This window comes from Triticum urartu, chromosome 4A (genome assembly GCF_056163025.1).
Source record: "Triticum urartu cultivar PI428250 chromosome 4A, HENAU_Tu73, whole genome shotgun sequence".
Lineage (NCBI taxonomy): Eukaryota > Viridiplantae > Streptophyta > Magnoliopsida > Poales > Poaceae > Triticum > Triticum urartu.
In genome coordinates, this window is record NC_141876.1 from 297,941,997 (window position 1) to 297,957,309 (window position 15,313).

Below are 15,313 nucleotides of genomic sequence, written 5' to 3' on the forward strand. Positions count from 1 at the left end.
CTCTTCTGATGCCGCAAGATTGAAAGTGCAACTATCCCTAGGTGGTTTTGGTAATTCCTAACAACATATAGCTCATTGAGCTAATGCTATTCCAAGAATAATATTTCAGGAAAAGCTCAATGAATGGCATGGCATGGATGAGGAAAGTGGACCCCTCAAAATACTAAGGACAAAAAGATTGGCTCAAGCTCAAAGCTCAAGACTCTACATTTTATATTTTAGTGATCCAAGATCACATTGAGTCTATAGGAAAAGCCAATACTATCAAGGAGGGATGAGGTATTGTTCAATGAGGTTCTTGCTTCATAGTGCTTAGTGATATGCTCCAAAACCCTCAACTACCTTCCCACATCCACATATGACCTAAACCAAAAGTCAAACTCGACCCCACCGATTCTTTCTATCCGGAGCCGCCGAGTTTCAAATGTAATAGCCACTGCCACAAACCCTAGGCAAATCGGTCTCACAGATAGGGATTTCGGTCACACCGAGATGGGGTTGTAATCTCTCTGTTTCCCTTTGTAACATTTTGGTCCTACCGAAATGAGCGATCGGTCCCACCGAGATTGCAATGTAAACTCTCTGTGTTCCCTTCGTAACGTTTCGGTCTCACCGAAATGAGCGATCGGTCCCACCGAGTTTACCTGACCAACTCTCTGGTTAGCTTATTACTAAAATCGGTCCCACCGAGTTTGTGTAAATCGGTCACACCGAGATTACGTTATGCCCTAACCCTAACCATATCGGTCCTACCGAGTTGCATCTCAGTCCCATCGAAAATCCTAACGGTCACTAGGTTTGCTAAATCGGTCCGACCGAGTTTCTCAATTCGGTCTCACCGAGATTGGTAAATTGTGTGTAACGGTTAGTTTTTGTGTGGAGGCTATATATACCCCTCCACCCACTCTTCATTCATGGAGAGAGCCATCAAAACATACCTGCACTTCCAATACACATTTTCTGAGAGAGAACCACCTACTCATGTGTTGAGGCCAAGATATTCCATTCCTACCATATGAATCTTGATCTCTAGCCTTCCCCAAGTTGCTTTCCACTCAAATCCTCTTTCCACCAAATCCAAATCCTGTGAGAGAGAGTTGAGTGTTGGGGAGACTATCATTTGAAGCACAAGAGCAAGGAGTTCATCATCAACACACCATTTGTTACTTCTTGGAGAGTGGTGTCTCCTAGATTGGCTAGGTGTCACTTGGGAGCCACCGACAAAGATTGTGGAGTTGAACCAAGGAGTTTGTAAGGGCAAGGAGATCGCCTACTTCGTGAAGATCTACCGCTAGTGAGGCAAGTCCTTCATGGGTGATGGCCATGATGGGATAGACAATGTTGCTTCTTCGAGGATCCTTCGTGGGTGGAGCCCTCCGTGGACTCGTGCAGCCGTTACCCTCCATGGGTTGAAGTCTCCATCAACGTGGATGTATGATAGCACTACTTATCGGAACCATGACAAAAACATCCGTGTCTCCAATTGCGTTTGAATTCTCCAAACCCTTCCCTTTACATTCTTGCAAGTTGCATGCTTTACATTTCGCTGCTCATAGACTCTTTGCAGGCTTGCTTGAATTGTGTTAAGATTGCTTGACTTGTGCTAAGATAGCTAAAGTCTGCCAAAGACTAAAATTGGGAAAAGGATAGATTTTTAATTGGTCAAGTAGTCTAATCACCCCCTCTAGACATACTTTCGATCCTTCAAGTGGTATCAGAGCTCTGGTCTCCATTTGCTTTGATTTCCATAGCTGCTGGTGGTCATAGCCTTGGTTTCACAACCTAGGAGAGTATGGCGTCTTGATACGTCTCCGTCGTATCTACTTTTCCAAACACTTTTTCCCTTGTTTTGGACTCTAACTTTTATGATTTGAATGGAACTATCCCGGACTGACGCTGTTTTCAGCAGAATTGCCATGGTGTTGTTTTATGTGCAGAAAACAAATATTCTCGGAATGACCTCAAACTCCACAAAACATCTTAGAAAAAATAATAATAAATCCTCGCCAAAGATGAAGACCAGGGGGCCCACACCCTTCTCACGAGGGTGGGGGGCGCGCCCCCCCTAGGGCACGCCCCCTACCTCATGGGCCCCCTGGATGCCCTCCGACGCCAACTCCAACTCTATATATTTGCTTTCGGAGAGAAAAAAATTAGAGAGAAGAAATCATCGCGTTTTACGATACGGAGCCGCTGCCAAGCCCTAAAACCTCTCGGGAGGGCTGATCTGGAGTTCGTTCGGGGCTCCGGAGAGGGGGATTCGTTGCCGTCGTCATCATCAACCAACCTCCATCACCAATTTCATGATGCTCACCACCGTGCGTGAGTAATTCCATCGTAGGCTTGCTGGACGGTGATGGGTTGGATGAGATTTATCATGTAATCGAGTTAGATTTGTTAGGGTTTGATCCCTAGTATCCACTATGTTCTGTGATTGATGTTGCTATGACTTTGCTATGCTTAATGCTTGTCACTAGGGCCCGAGTGCCATGATTTCAGATCTGAACCTATTATGTTTTCATGAATATATGTGAGTTCTTGATCCTATCTTGCAAGTCTATAGTCACCTACTATGTGTTATGATCCGGCAACCCCGAAGTGACAATAATCGGGACCACTCCTGGTGATGACCATAGTTTGAGGAGTTCATGTATTCACTATGTGCTAATGCTTTGTTTCGGTTCTCTATTAAAAGGAGGCCTTAATATCCCTTAGTTTCCAATAGGACCCCGCTGCCACGGGAGGGTAGGACAAAAGATGTCATGCAAGTTCTTTTCCATAAGCACGTATGACTATATACGGAATACATGCCTACAATACATTGATGAATTGGAGCTAGTTCTGTGTCACCCTATGTTATGACTGTTACATGATGAACCGCATCCGGCATAATTATCCATCACTGATCCGGTGCCTACGACTTTTCCGTACACTGGTTCTCGCTTATTTACTTTCCCGCTGCTACTGTTACAATCACTACAAAATACCAAAAACATTACTTTTGCTGTCTTTACTTTTGTTGCCGCTACCACCACTATCATATTACTTTGCTACTAAAAACTTTGCTGCAGATACTAAGTTTCCAGGTGTGGTTGAATTGACAACTCAGCTGCTAATACTTGAGAATATTCTTTGGCTCCCCTTGTGTCGAATCAATAAATTTGGGTTGAATACTCTACCCTCGAAAGCTATTGCGATCCCCTATACTTGTGGGTTATCAAGACCAATTTCTGGCACCGTTGCCGGGGAGCATAGCTCTATTCTTTGAGTCACTTGGGATTTATATCTGCTTATCATTATGAAGAACTTGAGAGATCAAAAAACCAAGATTTATGCCTCAACTACGAGGGGAGGTAAGGAACTTCCATCTAGCTCTGCACTTGATTCACCTTCTGTTATGAGTAAGTTAGCGACACCTACACCTGCTTCTGCTATTCGTTCTGATATGTCGCATGTTATTGATGATGCCACTTCTGCTATTCATGATACTTATGATGAAACTTCTTCTATGCCTGGTACTACTATGCCCCTTGGTGAATTTCTTGATGAACAAATTGCTAGGGCTAGAGAAAAATAAATTATTGAATCTGAATACGATGATGATAGTGATGATGAAAATATGCCTGTTATTCCTGAGGGTTATCTTTTTGATATGGAATCTTCTGCCGCTATTTTAGCTTGCAAGGATAGATATGAGCTTAAGAGTTTATTAATTAAATGGAACAAAGAATCACTTAGAGATAAAATGAAACCTGACCCTGCTTTTGCTACTTCACCTATATGTGTTTCCGATAAGGATTATGAATTCTCTATTGATCCTAATATAATTACTTTGGTTGAATCTGATCCGTTTTATGGCTATGAATCTGAAACTGTTGTGGCACATCTTACTAAGTTAAATGATATAGCTGTCCTATTCACTAATGATGAGAGATCGCGTTACTTCTATATACTCAAAATATTTCCGTTCTCATTAAAGGGTGATGCTAAGATATGGTTTAATTCTCTTGATCCTAGTTGTGTGCGTAGTCCCCAGGATATGATTTATTACTTCTCTGCTAAATATTTCCTTGCTCATAAGAAACAAGCTGCTTTGAGGGAAATATACAACTTTGTGCAAATTAAAGAAGAGAGTCTCCCACAAGATTGGGGGAGACTTCTCAAGTTACTTAATGCTTTGCCTGATCATCCTCTTAAGAAACCCGAAATACTTGATATCTTTTATAATGGACTAACCGATGCTTCCAGAGATTACCTGGATAGTTGTGCTGGTTCTCTTTTCAGGGAAAGAACACCAGATGAAGCTGAAATTCTATTGAATAATATGTTGACAAATGAAAATAATTGGGCACCTCCTGAGCTAGCTCCTGAGCCAACTCCTGCTCCAATTATTGAGCCTATTCCTAAACCAACTCCGAAGAAGAGAGGTGTTCTATTTCTCAGTCCCGAAGATATGCAAGAGGCAAAGAAATCTATGAAAGAAAAAGGTATTAAAGCTGAAGACGTTAAGAATTTACCTCCTATTGAAGAAATACATGGTCTTAATATACCGCCTGTTGAAGAAACATATGATCTCAATTCTTTATTTATTGAAGAACCTCCTGACCCCGATATCTTGACATAGGTAGTAAAGGTAAATTCTCTCTATAGATATGATAAAGCTGAAGTCCCTCCTACTAAAATTGCTAGTCAGTGCTTGGATAAGTTTGATAACTTTATGTTTAAGCAAGCCGACTTCAATTCTTATTTTGGTAGACAATTAAAATAAAAATTCTTATATGATTAGACACTTGGGTGATTATATGGCTGATATGAAAGGTGAACTTAAACTTGTTAGCAAACATGCTTCTATGGTTACCACTCAAATAGAACAAGTACTTAAGGCTCAAAAAGAAGTGCTTGATGAAATGAATAGTAAGAAAAATGATTATGCTGTTAGAGTGGCTACTAGAACTGGTAGAATGACTCAGGAACCTTTGTATCCTGAAGGCCACCCTAAGAGAATCGAGCAAGATTCTCAGAGAAATAATATTGATGTTCCTAGTTCTTCTAAAAAGAAGAAAAAGAAAAATGATAGAACTGTGCAAACTTCTAGTGAACCTATTGCTGAACCACCTGATAATCCAAATGATACCTCTATGTCTGATGCTGAAACACAATCTGGTAATGAACATGAACCTAATGAAAATATTAATAATGATGTTCATGATGATGCTCAACCTAGTAATGATAATGATGTAGAAATTGAACCTGCTGTTGATCTTGATAACCCACAATCAAAGAATCAACGTTATGATAAAAGAGACTTTGTTGCTAGGAAACATGGTAAAGAAAGGGAACCTTGGGTTCAAAAACACATGCCTTTTCCTCCGAAACCATCCAAGAAAAAGGATGATGAGGATTTTGAGCGCTTTGCTGAAATGATTAGGCCTATCTTTTTGCGTATGCGATTAACTGATGTGCTCAAAACAAATCCTTATGCTAAATATATGAAGGATATCATTACTAATAAAAGAAAGATACCGGAAGCTGAGATTTCCACCATACTTGCTAATTATACTTTTAAGGGTGGAATACCAAAGAAACTTGGAGACCCCGGAGTACCTACTATACCTTGCTCCATTAAAAGAAATTATATTAAAACGGCTTTATGTGATCTTGGAGCTGGTGTTAGTGTTATGCCTCTCTCTTTATCGTAGACTTGACATGAATAAGTTGACACCTACTGAAATATCTTTGCAAATGGCTGATAAATCAACAGCTATACATGTCGATACTTGCGAGGATGTGCCTGTTGTGGTTGCAAACGTTACTATTTTATCGGACTTTGTTATTCTTGATATTCCCGAGGATGATAGTATGTCTATTATTCTTGGAAGACCTTTTCTTAATACTACAGGGGCTGTTATTGATTGCAACAAAGGCAATGTCAATTTTCATGTTAATGGTAATGAGCATACGGTACACTTTCCGAGGAAACAAGCTCAAGTTCATAGTATCAATTCTATCGGAAAAATTCCATCGATTATATTTGGGGGTTTTTGAATTTCCACTTCCAACTGTCAAGAAGACATATGATATACTTATTATTGGGGATGTGCATATCCCCGTTGAGGTAACCTAGTGTTATTCGAAATTTCTCTGGTTTCATGATTATCGGAATGAGTTTGTTAACAAGACTTGATCAACCTTGTTAGTGGATTCTTTTTGATGAGCATGAGATGGATGAAACTAGAAGCACAAACTTCTGTACCCTCTCTATACTTTCTGTTATTTATATTAAATAAAGTAAAAATAGTATTTTCAGTCTGTTTCCTGGCTTATCCGTGCAATATAAAAATATCCCGAAAATAAAAGTCCTCAGAATGCCATGCCAATTTAATATGATTTTTTCGGGAATATTTGAGGATTTACTGTGCAAAAATTACCGTGGGAGGAGCTGCCACCTGGCCACGAGGGTGGTGGGCGCCCCCCCTCTAGGGTGCGCCCCCTGCCTCATGGGCCCACGGTGGCCCTCCTCCACTTATCCCAAGACCCATCTTCTTCCTCTGTCTCACACAAACCCTAAAAACCAACTCAAGAACGAGTTCCAGCCACTTTTGCTATGATTTTCGATCTCCTTGCTCAAAGCACATATCGCAAAACTGCTTGGGGAGATTGTTCCTTGGTATGTGACTCCTCCATTGGTCCAATTAGTTTTTGTTCTAGTGCTTTATTCTTTGCAAATTTGTGCTCCATAGGTGACCATGTTCTTGAGCTTGCATGTCATATTTATATGGTTCCAAGTAGTCCTAATGCTTGATTTAGGCTCTAGGCACTTGTAGGAGTAGTAGCTATTAGTTTTATTGAAGTTGGTTCACTTTTGTTTGAAGTTACTAAAAATTTCAGGTTATTTCAGAAAAATAATGAGGAGATTTTTGAGGGGCTCATCGAGCCAAAGCTCGAAGGAAAAGGCACTGAAGCCTAAGTATAATTTGCCGCGCACCGCGGAGGTTCGGGCGTGTGAATGGCCTTCTGAGGATTTCTTGAGAGCAGCCGGGATTTATGAAGATTTTCATGAATTGTCTCATGATGCAAGCCTCACCACTTTCCTCCACGACCAATGCGATCAGTATCTCTTACTCACAAATACCTTTGTGCAAAACTTTCATTTTCATTCTAGGAACTCACCACCTACGGTGGAGTTTCATTTATATGATGAGCATAAGGAGATGTTACTTTATGATTTCTGTCGGATTTGTTTAGTCCCTTTTGAGGGCAAGACATAAGAACCACATTATGATGATGTGGTTGGGTTTATTGATACTATCACTGTAGGAGAAACTAGGAAGGTTTCCGATGCACAAATCACTAGCATACATTTTCCTGTTTTACGTTACTTTGCATTATTTGCTAGTCATTGCTTAACTGGACGCGGAAACTGTGGAAACCTTAGTATCCCTGATATTATTATTTTCTCCAAGGTTAATACAGTGATAACACTTTTAGTACGGGCGGTATTATTGCTAGACGGTTAAGTATGAACCGTACCAAAGGCCCCATCTTTGAAGGCATCTATGCTACACGCCTAGCCGTACATTTTAACATACCTATTAGGCATGCTGAGAAGGAAGAAAAAGTGTTACCTCATGTTTATTTAGATTATAAAAGTATGGTGGCGCATGATTTTATTGTTAATAATAGGGTAGGAGAGCTTAAATATCAATTGTTCTTTAATAAACATCATCCTGAGATTATTACCTTGCCTGCTCCTTCTTTGTTTGATTTGACTGTAGGCAAGTACCTTGTTCCGTTGACGGCTATCCATGCCTACCGGAACCCTGCACCAGCCGAGGAGCCAGAACCGGAACCACAATTTGATCCTTCACGACAGTCTAACTATCAGTGGGATCCGGAGATGATTGCCAGCCAGTGGCAATCGGAGCCTTCTTCTTCCTCATCGCAGTATGACCCCAACTATTATTATGGATATCCGCCAGGCCAGTCGTGGCCATAGACCAACTTAGGCCAAAAGCCTAAGCTTGGGGGAGTACGTATTTCTCACCGACATTACATTTATGTTCACACACACTCATTGCTAGATGTCGGTGCTCATACTTTTTCATTGTAATATCCATGCTAGTTTATTTTCTTTTTCCTGCATTCTTCTTGTGTGTTTGTTAAACCTTAAGAAAAAAAATTAGTAGTAGTTTATTTTTCTGCTGTAGTAGTAATAATTAAAATGAAAACCCAAAAATATTTCCCGTTCTTCTTTTGCTTGTTGGGAGTTTTCCCGTGTAAATAGTTTTATTTCTTTTCTTTTCTTTGGGGGTCAGTAGGAGAAGACCATAATTAAATTGTTGAAGTGGCTCTTATATGCATTATTGTTGATTTAACCCAGAGCCCGTATTGCCTTCTCTTCTCCTGTTTATTGAATGCTCGCAGATTCCAGCTTAGTCCAATGCACGTACACTCTTATTATTATTCACATCATTCGGTCGTGCAAGTGAAAGGCAATTATGATGATATATGATGGACTGACTGAGATGAGAAAAGCTGGTATGAACTCGACCTCTTTTGTTTTTGTAAATATGATGAGTCCCTCGTTCTTGATTCAGCTTATTATGAATAAACATGTTTGCAATGACGATCGTAGTTGCTTGTGCCATGCTTGATTAGCTATGAGTTATAATGGTTTACCTTGTGTGCTAACATGCTATTGAGATGATTATGATGTGGTATGATGGGGTGGTATCCTCCTTTGAATGATTTAAGTGACTTGACTTGGCACATGTTCACGCATCTAGTTGAAACAAATCAACATAGCCCTCACGATATTTATTTTCATGGTGGATTATATCCTACTCATGCTTGCATCCAATGTTTATTAATTTTAATGCATGTACATGGCTGTTGTCGCTCTCTAGTTGGTCGCTTCCCAGTCTTTTGCTAGCCTTCACTTGTACTAAGGGGGAATACTACTTGTGCATCCAATCCCTTAAACCCCAAAGTTATTCCAGATGAGTCCACTATACCTTCCTATATGCGGTATCTACCTGCCGTTCCAAGTAAATTTGTATGTGGCAAACTCTAAACCTTCAAATAAGCATTCTATTTTGTATGCTCGAGTAGCTCATGTATCAACCAAGGTTGTCCTTATCTTCCATGTTAGGCGGGTTATTCTCAAGAGGAGTGGACTCCGCTTCTCACTCACAAGAAAATGGCTGGTCACCGGGATGCCCAGTCCCATGCTTTATGCAAACTAAATCAAAATTAATTGCAAACAAAACTCCCCCTGGGACCTGATGTATGTTGGAGGCACTCGTTGTTTTGAGCAAGCCATGGATTGATGTTTGTTGGTTGAGGGGGAGTATAAACTTTACCATTCTGTTTGGGAACCGCCTATAATGTGTTTAGCATGGAAGATATCACCATCTCTTGGTTGTTATGTTGACAATGAAAGTATACCGCTCAAAATACAATTTATCTCTATTTCAAAACCGAGCTCTGGCACCTCTACAAATCCCTGCTTCCCTCTGCGAAGGGCCTATCCATTTTACTTTTATGTCGAGTCATCACCCTCTTATTAAAAAGCACTAGCTGGAGAGCACAACTGTCATTTCCATTCATCACTGTTAATTTATGTTGGGTATGACTATGATTGGATCTCTTTTACCATGAATTACAATGTCTAGTCAGTCCTTGATCTTTAAAGGTGCTCTACATTTTTGTTTTGCGGTCTCAGAAAGGGCTAGCGAGATACCATCTTGTTATATCATATTATGATTGTTTTGAGAAAGTGTAGTCATCCGAGATTTATTATTATGACTTGCTAGTTGATTATGCTATTGATATGAGTAATTATGAGACCTGAGAATTATTGCAAATGTGGTTAGTTATGATCTATGCTGAAAACTTGAATGTTGGCTTGACATAGTTACAATAACAAGAGCAAACAGAGTTTGTAAAAGTTTTTCTTTCTTTCAGTTTGTCAACTGAATTGCTTGAGGACAAGCAAGGGTTTAAGCTTGGGGGAGTTGATACGTCTCCGTCGTATCTACTTTTCCAAACACTTTTGCCCTTGTTTTGGAATCTAACTTGTATGATTTGAATGGAACTAACCCGGACTGACACTGTTTTCAGCAGAATTGCCATGGTGTTGTTTTATGTGCAGAAAACAAATATTCTCGGAATGACCTGAAACTCCACGGAACATCTTAGAAAAAATAATAAAAAATCCTCGCCAAATATGAAGACCAAGGGGCCCACATCCTTCTCACGAGGGTGGGGGGGCGCCCCCCCTAGGACGCGCCCCCTACCTCAAGGGCCCACTGGATGCCCTCCGACGCCAACTCCAACTCTATATATTTGCTTTCGGAGAGAAAAAATCAGAGAGAAGAAATCATCGTGTTTTACGATACTGAGCCGCCGCCAAGCCCTAAAACCTCTCGGGAGGGCTGATCTGGAGTGCGTTCGGGGCTCCGGAGAGGGGGATTCGTTGCCGTCGTCATCATCAACCATCCTCCATCACCAATTTCATGATGCTCACTGCCGTGCGTGAGTAATTCCATCGTAGGCTTGCTGGACGGTGATGGGTTGGATGAGATTTATCATGTAATCGAGTTAGTTTTGCTAGGGTTTGATCCCTAGTATCCACTATGTTCTGAGATTGATGTTGCTATGACTTTGCTATGCTTAATGCTTGTCACTAGGGCCCGAATGCCATGATTTCAGATCTGAACCTATTATATTTTCATGAATATATGTGAGTTCTTGATCCTATCTTGCAAGTCTATAGTCACCTACTATGTGTTATGATCCGGTAACCCCGAAGTGACAATAATCGGGACCACTCCCGGTGATGACCATAGTTTGAGGAGTTCATGTATTCACTATGTGCTAATGCTTTGTTTTGGTTCTCTATTAAAAGGAGGCCTTAATATCCCTTAGTTTCCAATAGGACCCCGCTGCCACGGGAGGGTAGGACAAAAGATGTCATGCAAGTTCTTTTCCATAAGCACGTATGACTATATACAGAATACATGCCTACATTACATTGATGAATTGGAGCTAGTTCTGTGTCACCCTATGTGATGACTGTTACATGATGAACCGCATCCGACATAATTATCCATCACTGATTCGGTGCCTACGAGTTTTCCATATATTGTTTCTCGCTTATTTACTTTCCCGCTGCTACTGTTACAGTCACTACAAAATACCAAAAACATTACTTTTGCTGTCTTTACTTTTGTTGCCGCTACCACCACTATCATATTACTTTGCTACTAAAAACTTTGCTGCAGATACTAAGTTTCCAGGTGTGGTTGAATTGACAACTCAGCTGCTAATACTTGAGAATATTCTTTGGCTCCCCTTGTGTCGAATCAATAAATTTGGGTTGAATACTCTACCCTCGAAAGCTGTTGCGATCCCCTATACTTGTGGGTTATCACGTCTAGCAAGGGAAACTACCACCGTAGAGGTCCTTACTTTGATGGCACTAATTTTGCTAGTTGGAAGCATAAGATGAAAATGCATATTCTTGGACATAATCCCGCCATTTGGGCTATTATGTGTGTTGGCTTGCAAGGTGAATTCTTTGATGGGAGAGAACCAAATCGTGGAGCTACCGCGGATGAGTTGAAGATGCTACAATACAACGCTCAAGCTTGTGATATCCTCTTCAACGGATTATGCCCCGAAGAATTCAACAAAATCAGCTGTCTTGAGAATGCAAAGGAAATTTGGGATACTTTTATTGATATGCACGAAGGTACCGACTCCGTTAAGGAATCCAAGTTGGATGTGCTTCAAATTCAACTTGACAAGTTCAAAATGAAGGATGGTGAAGGCGTCACTGAGATGTACTCTAGGCTTGCTCTTATCACAAATGAGATTGCCGGCTTAGCAAGTGAAGAGATGACCGACAAATTCATCATCAAGAAGATCCTAAGAGCCTTGGATGGAAAATACGATACCGTATGCACATTGATCCAAATGATGCCAAATTACAAAGATCTCAAGCCAACGGAAGTCATTGGAAGAATTTTTGCTCATGAGATGTCACTCAAGGATAAGGAGGAACTTCACAACAAATCAAGTGGTGCTTACAAAGCTTCATGCGAAGCCCCCACATCATCAAATGAGAAATAAACCTTCAATGAAGAATTGAGCCTAATGGTGAAGAACTTCAACAAGTTCTACAAGAATAGAAGAAAAGAGAGAAGTTCCAAGTCAAGGTCCTACAATGACAAAAGATCTTCTAGTCGAGAGCGAAACTGCTACAATTGTGGAAGACCCGGACACTACTCCAATGAGTGTACGGCTCCCCATAAGAGAAGAGAAGATTCTCCCAAAAGAAGAAGTAGAAGAGAAGAATCACCATCAAGGGAGTGAAGGAGTAGGGATGATCGATATGAACAAAGACCCTCACAGAGAAGCAATGATTCGGAAAGGAAGGACAAGTCATCAAGAAGCTAGACAAAACGAAGACATCAAGCTCATGTTGGTGAATGGGTATCCGGCTCCGACTCCGACAATGACTCCGAGAGAAGCTATCACTCCGACTTCGAATATACTCAAGATGAAGGTGTCGCCGGTCTAGCACTTGTGTCAACCAACTCCTACGACATATTTGATTCACCAAATGATGGAATTGGAAGATGCTTCATGGCCAAAGGTCCAAAGGTATCACACCCCGAGTATGTTGATTTCAATAGTGATGAAGATGACTTGTTAGGTGATGATGATTTACTTGTTGACAACTATAGTGATGAATACTATGATGAAACGAATGACAATGATAAGGAGAAGATTGAGTCTCTAACTAAAGAACTAAACACTCTTAAGTTAGCTCATGAAACTATCTTAGGAGATCATCGAGAACTTTTAAGGACTCATGAGAAATTACATTTTGAAAAGCTCAACCTTGAGCAAGAGCATGAGTTCTTAAAGGCAATCAATGATGATCTTCGCAAGAAAAGTTCTTCTTACATTGCCAAGCGTTTACTCTTATCCACTTACATGCCTCAAGTCAATTCTAGTAACAAGAACAAGAAAGATTCTTCTTCTAGTAGTAACAATAATCATGCTAAATCCAATATTGTTGCTTCTAGTAGTTCTCTTGATTCCACTAATGATTCTCTTAGCCAAGTTACACTTGAGCAAGAAAATAGCTTATTGAAGGGAATTATAGAGAAAGGTGTTTACAAGAGCCTTGCCGGGAGTAAGCAATTCGAGGAAATTGTACGCAAGCAAGGAAGGCACCGGAAGAATCAAGGTATTGGTTTTGAACGAAAGTTCGATGCCAATGGAGTTGAGTGGGAAGAAGATCAATACCCCAAGACGAAGTTTGTTCCTCAACAAGAGAAGTATGATCCTACTTCATCCAAAGGGACACAAGCTCAAGATAATCTTCCACCACAAGACCACAAGCAAAAAGGCAAGGACAAGCTTCAAGAGGAAATTGATGCATTTGAAGAAGCTCCTAAGGCCTTGGTTAAGTGGGTTCCCAAGACTACATCAAGTTCCACTTCATCGGGTACAACTACAACTCCGAGGATTGCCATCAAGATGGTGTGAATCCCGAAGAAGAAGAACTAGAGAGTTCTTGAGGGTGACTCCGCCAACATACTTCACTCGTATCATTTTGGCAAGAACAAGTGCAATCAACTTCCACATCTTGCACTAGTTCAAGGAGTCACAAACCCTCTTGTTGGTAAGACAAGGGACAAGGTAACCTAAAGCTTTCATAGACATCATCTTGTGTGTGCATCACTCTATGTCTATGGATATCCTTGTTTGTTCCTTGTGGGACTAACCCGTGTAGGTATTGAAAGTGCAACTCACTCCAAAGGATAGCTCCAACTGATCTACATCAACATAGAGCATCCACATCTTCAACACCTACATGAAGTCATCATCAACAAAACCCAAGGTTAGTCCATCCCTCTTAGGGGGGATCTCACATCTAGGGGGAGCTTTACTCTAAGAATTGAGTTAAAGCAACTCTAATGGTGTGAACACAACAATGCTTTATGTAAAAGTGGTAACCCCACTTATGCTTAAACGATGAGTATGACCTATGATCAAATGTTCTCATTTGACTCCTGAGTCAATATACTCATATATAGATGACCTAGTCATCGCCAATTGCTTGATAGATGCTAGAATTGTTTGTGCATGCTTTGCCACATATTTCATTTGCCATTTTATTGTGTGAGCATGTTGGTTGCATAATTTACTCATTCGAGGACATCCACTTGTTGTTTTGATTGATTGGTTTCCTTTTTCTTTTGGCCAAGTGGATGGACAAGAATGCCTAAGAACCTTCTCTAGCTATCTATGATTTTCTCGTCTCAAACTCTATTCATGCTGCATCACAAAATTTGATCAAGTCAGATCCGAACCACTCTGTGTGAGGAGCACTCGGAGTCCCCGATTCGTCATAGACTTAAACTTCCAAAACTTCTTTGTGCGTTTCGGTCTGACCGATTCACCCATTTCGGTCATACCGAGATCACTAAGTCGATCTAGGTTTTCAATCTCGGTGCAACCAATTTGAACTCTTCGGTCACACCGAGTTGCAGTAACTGCTTGCAGTTATGCATCTCGGTGCCACCGAGTTGTTCCACTCGGTCACACCGACAGGGTCGGGCTATATATGTCCACGGGTCAAATTTTGGAAAACTTTCCGAACCTCCTCGACCTGCGCTTAGCCCGCTCTGCCTCCAGGGTCTCCGAATCGTCTTCCTCTTCGCCAGCCGCCTCATGCCGCTGGTCTCCGCCGCCGTCAACGGGAATCATCCTCGCCATTGCCGCCGTAGCGAGTTCATCGCCGAACTAGGGTATGAGCTTGATCGCTGTGCTATCTCTATCTGATTCCTAGCACATTGTGTTCGCCATGTATCTTGCCACAATTGAGATCATTCTTATCCAGTCAAAACACTCCATAGTTTAGTCGTGAATTGAAAATTTAGGGTTAGGTTTCCGCCGAAACCATTTTGGACCCACCGAGTTGTGGAACTCGGTACCACCAATTCGGCTCAGGCCATTGCACATGTGATTCTCGGTCTGACCGAGAATTGCAAATCGGTGTGACCGAGTTCAGGACTTTGTGAAACCCTAGCAGTCTTGGTGCCACCGAACTGTGACTCGGTCTGACCGAGTTCACTAGTTTAGGTTCCAACAGCTGCTTCGGTATCACCGAGTTTTCAAATCGGTAGATCCGAAATGCTTTCTGTGGAAAACTAAAACTAAGTTTTTGACTCATTCCTTTGCAAAAACCTCTGCATTTTATGATGCTCATCCACTCTATCTCATCTATAATCTA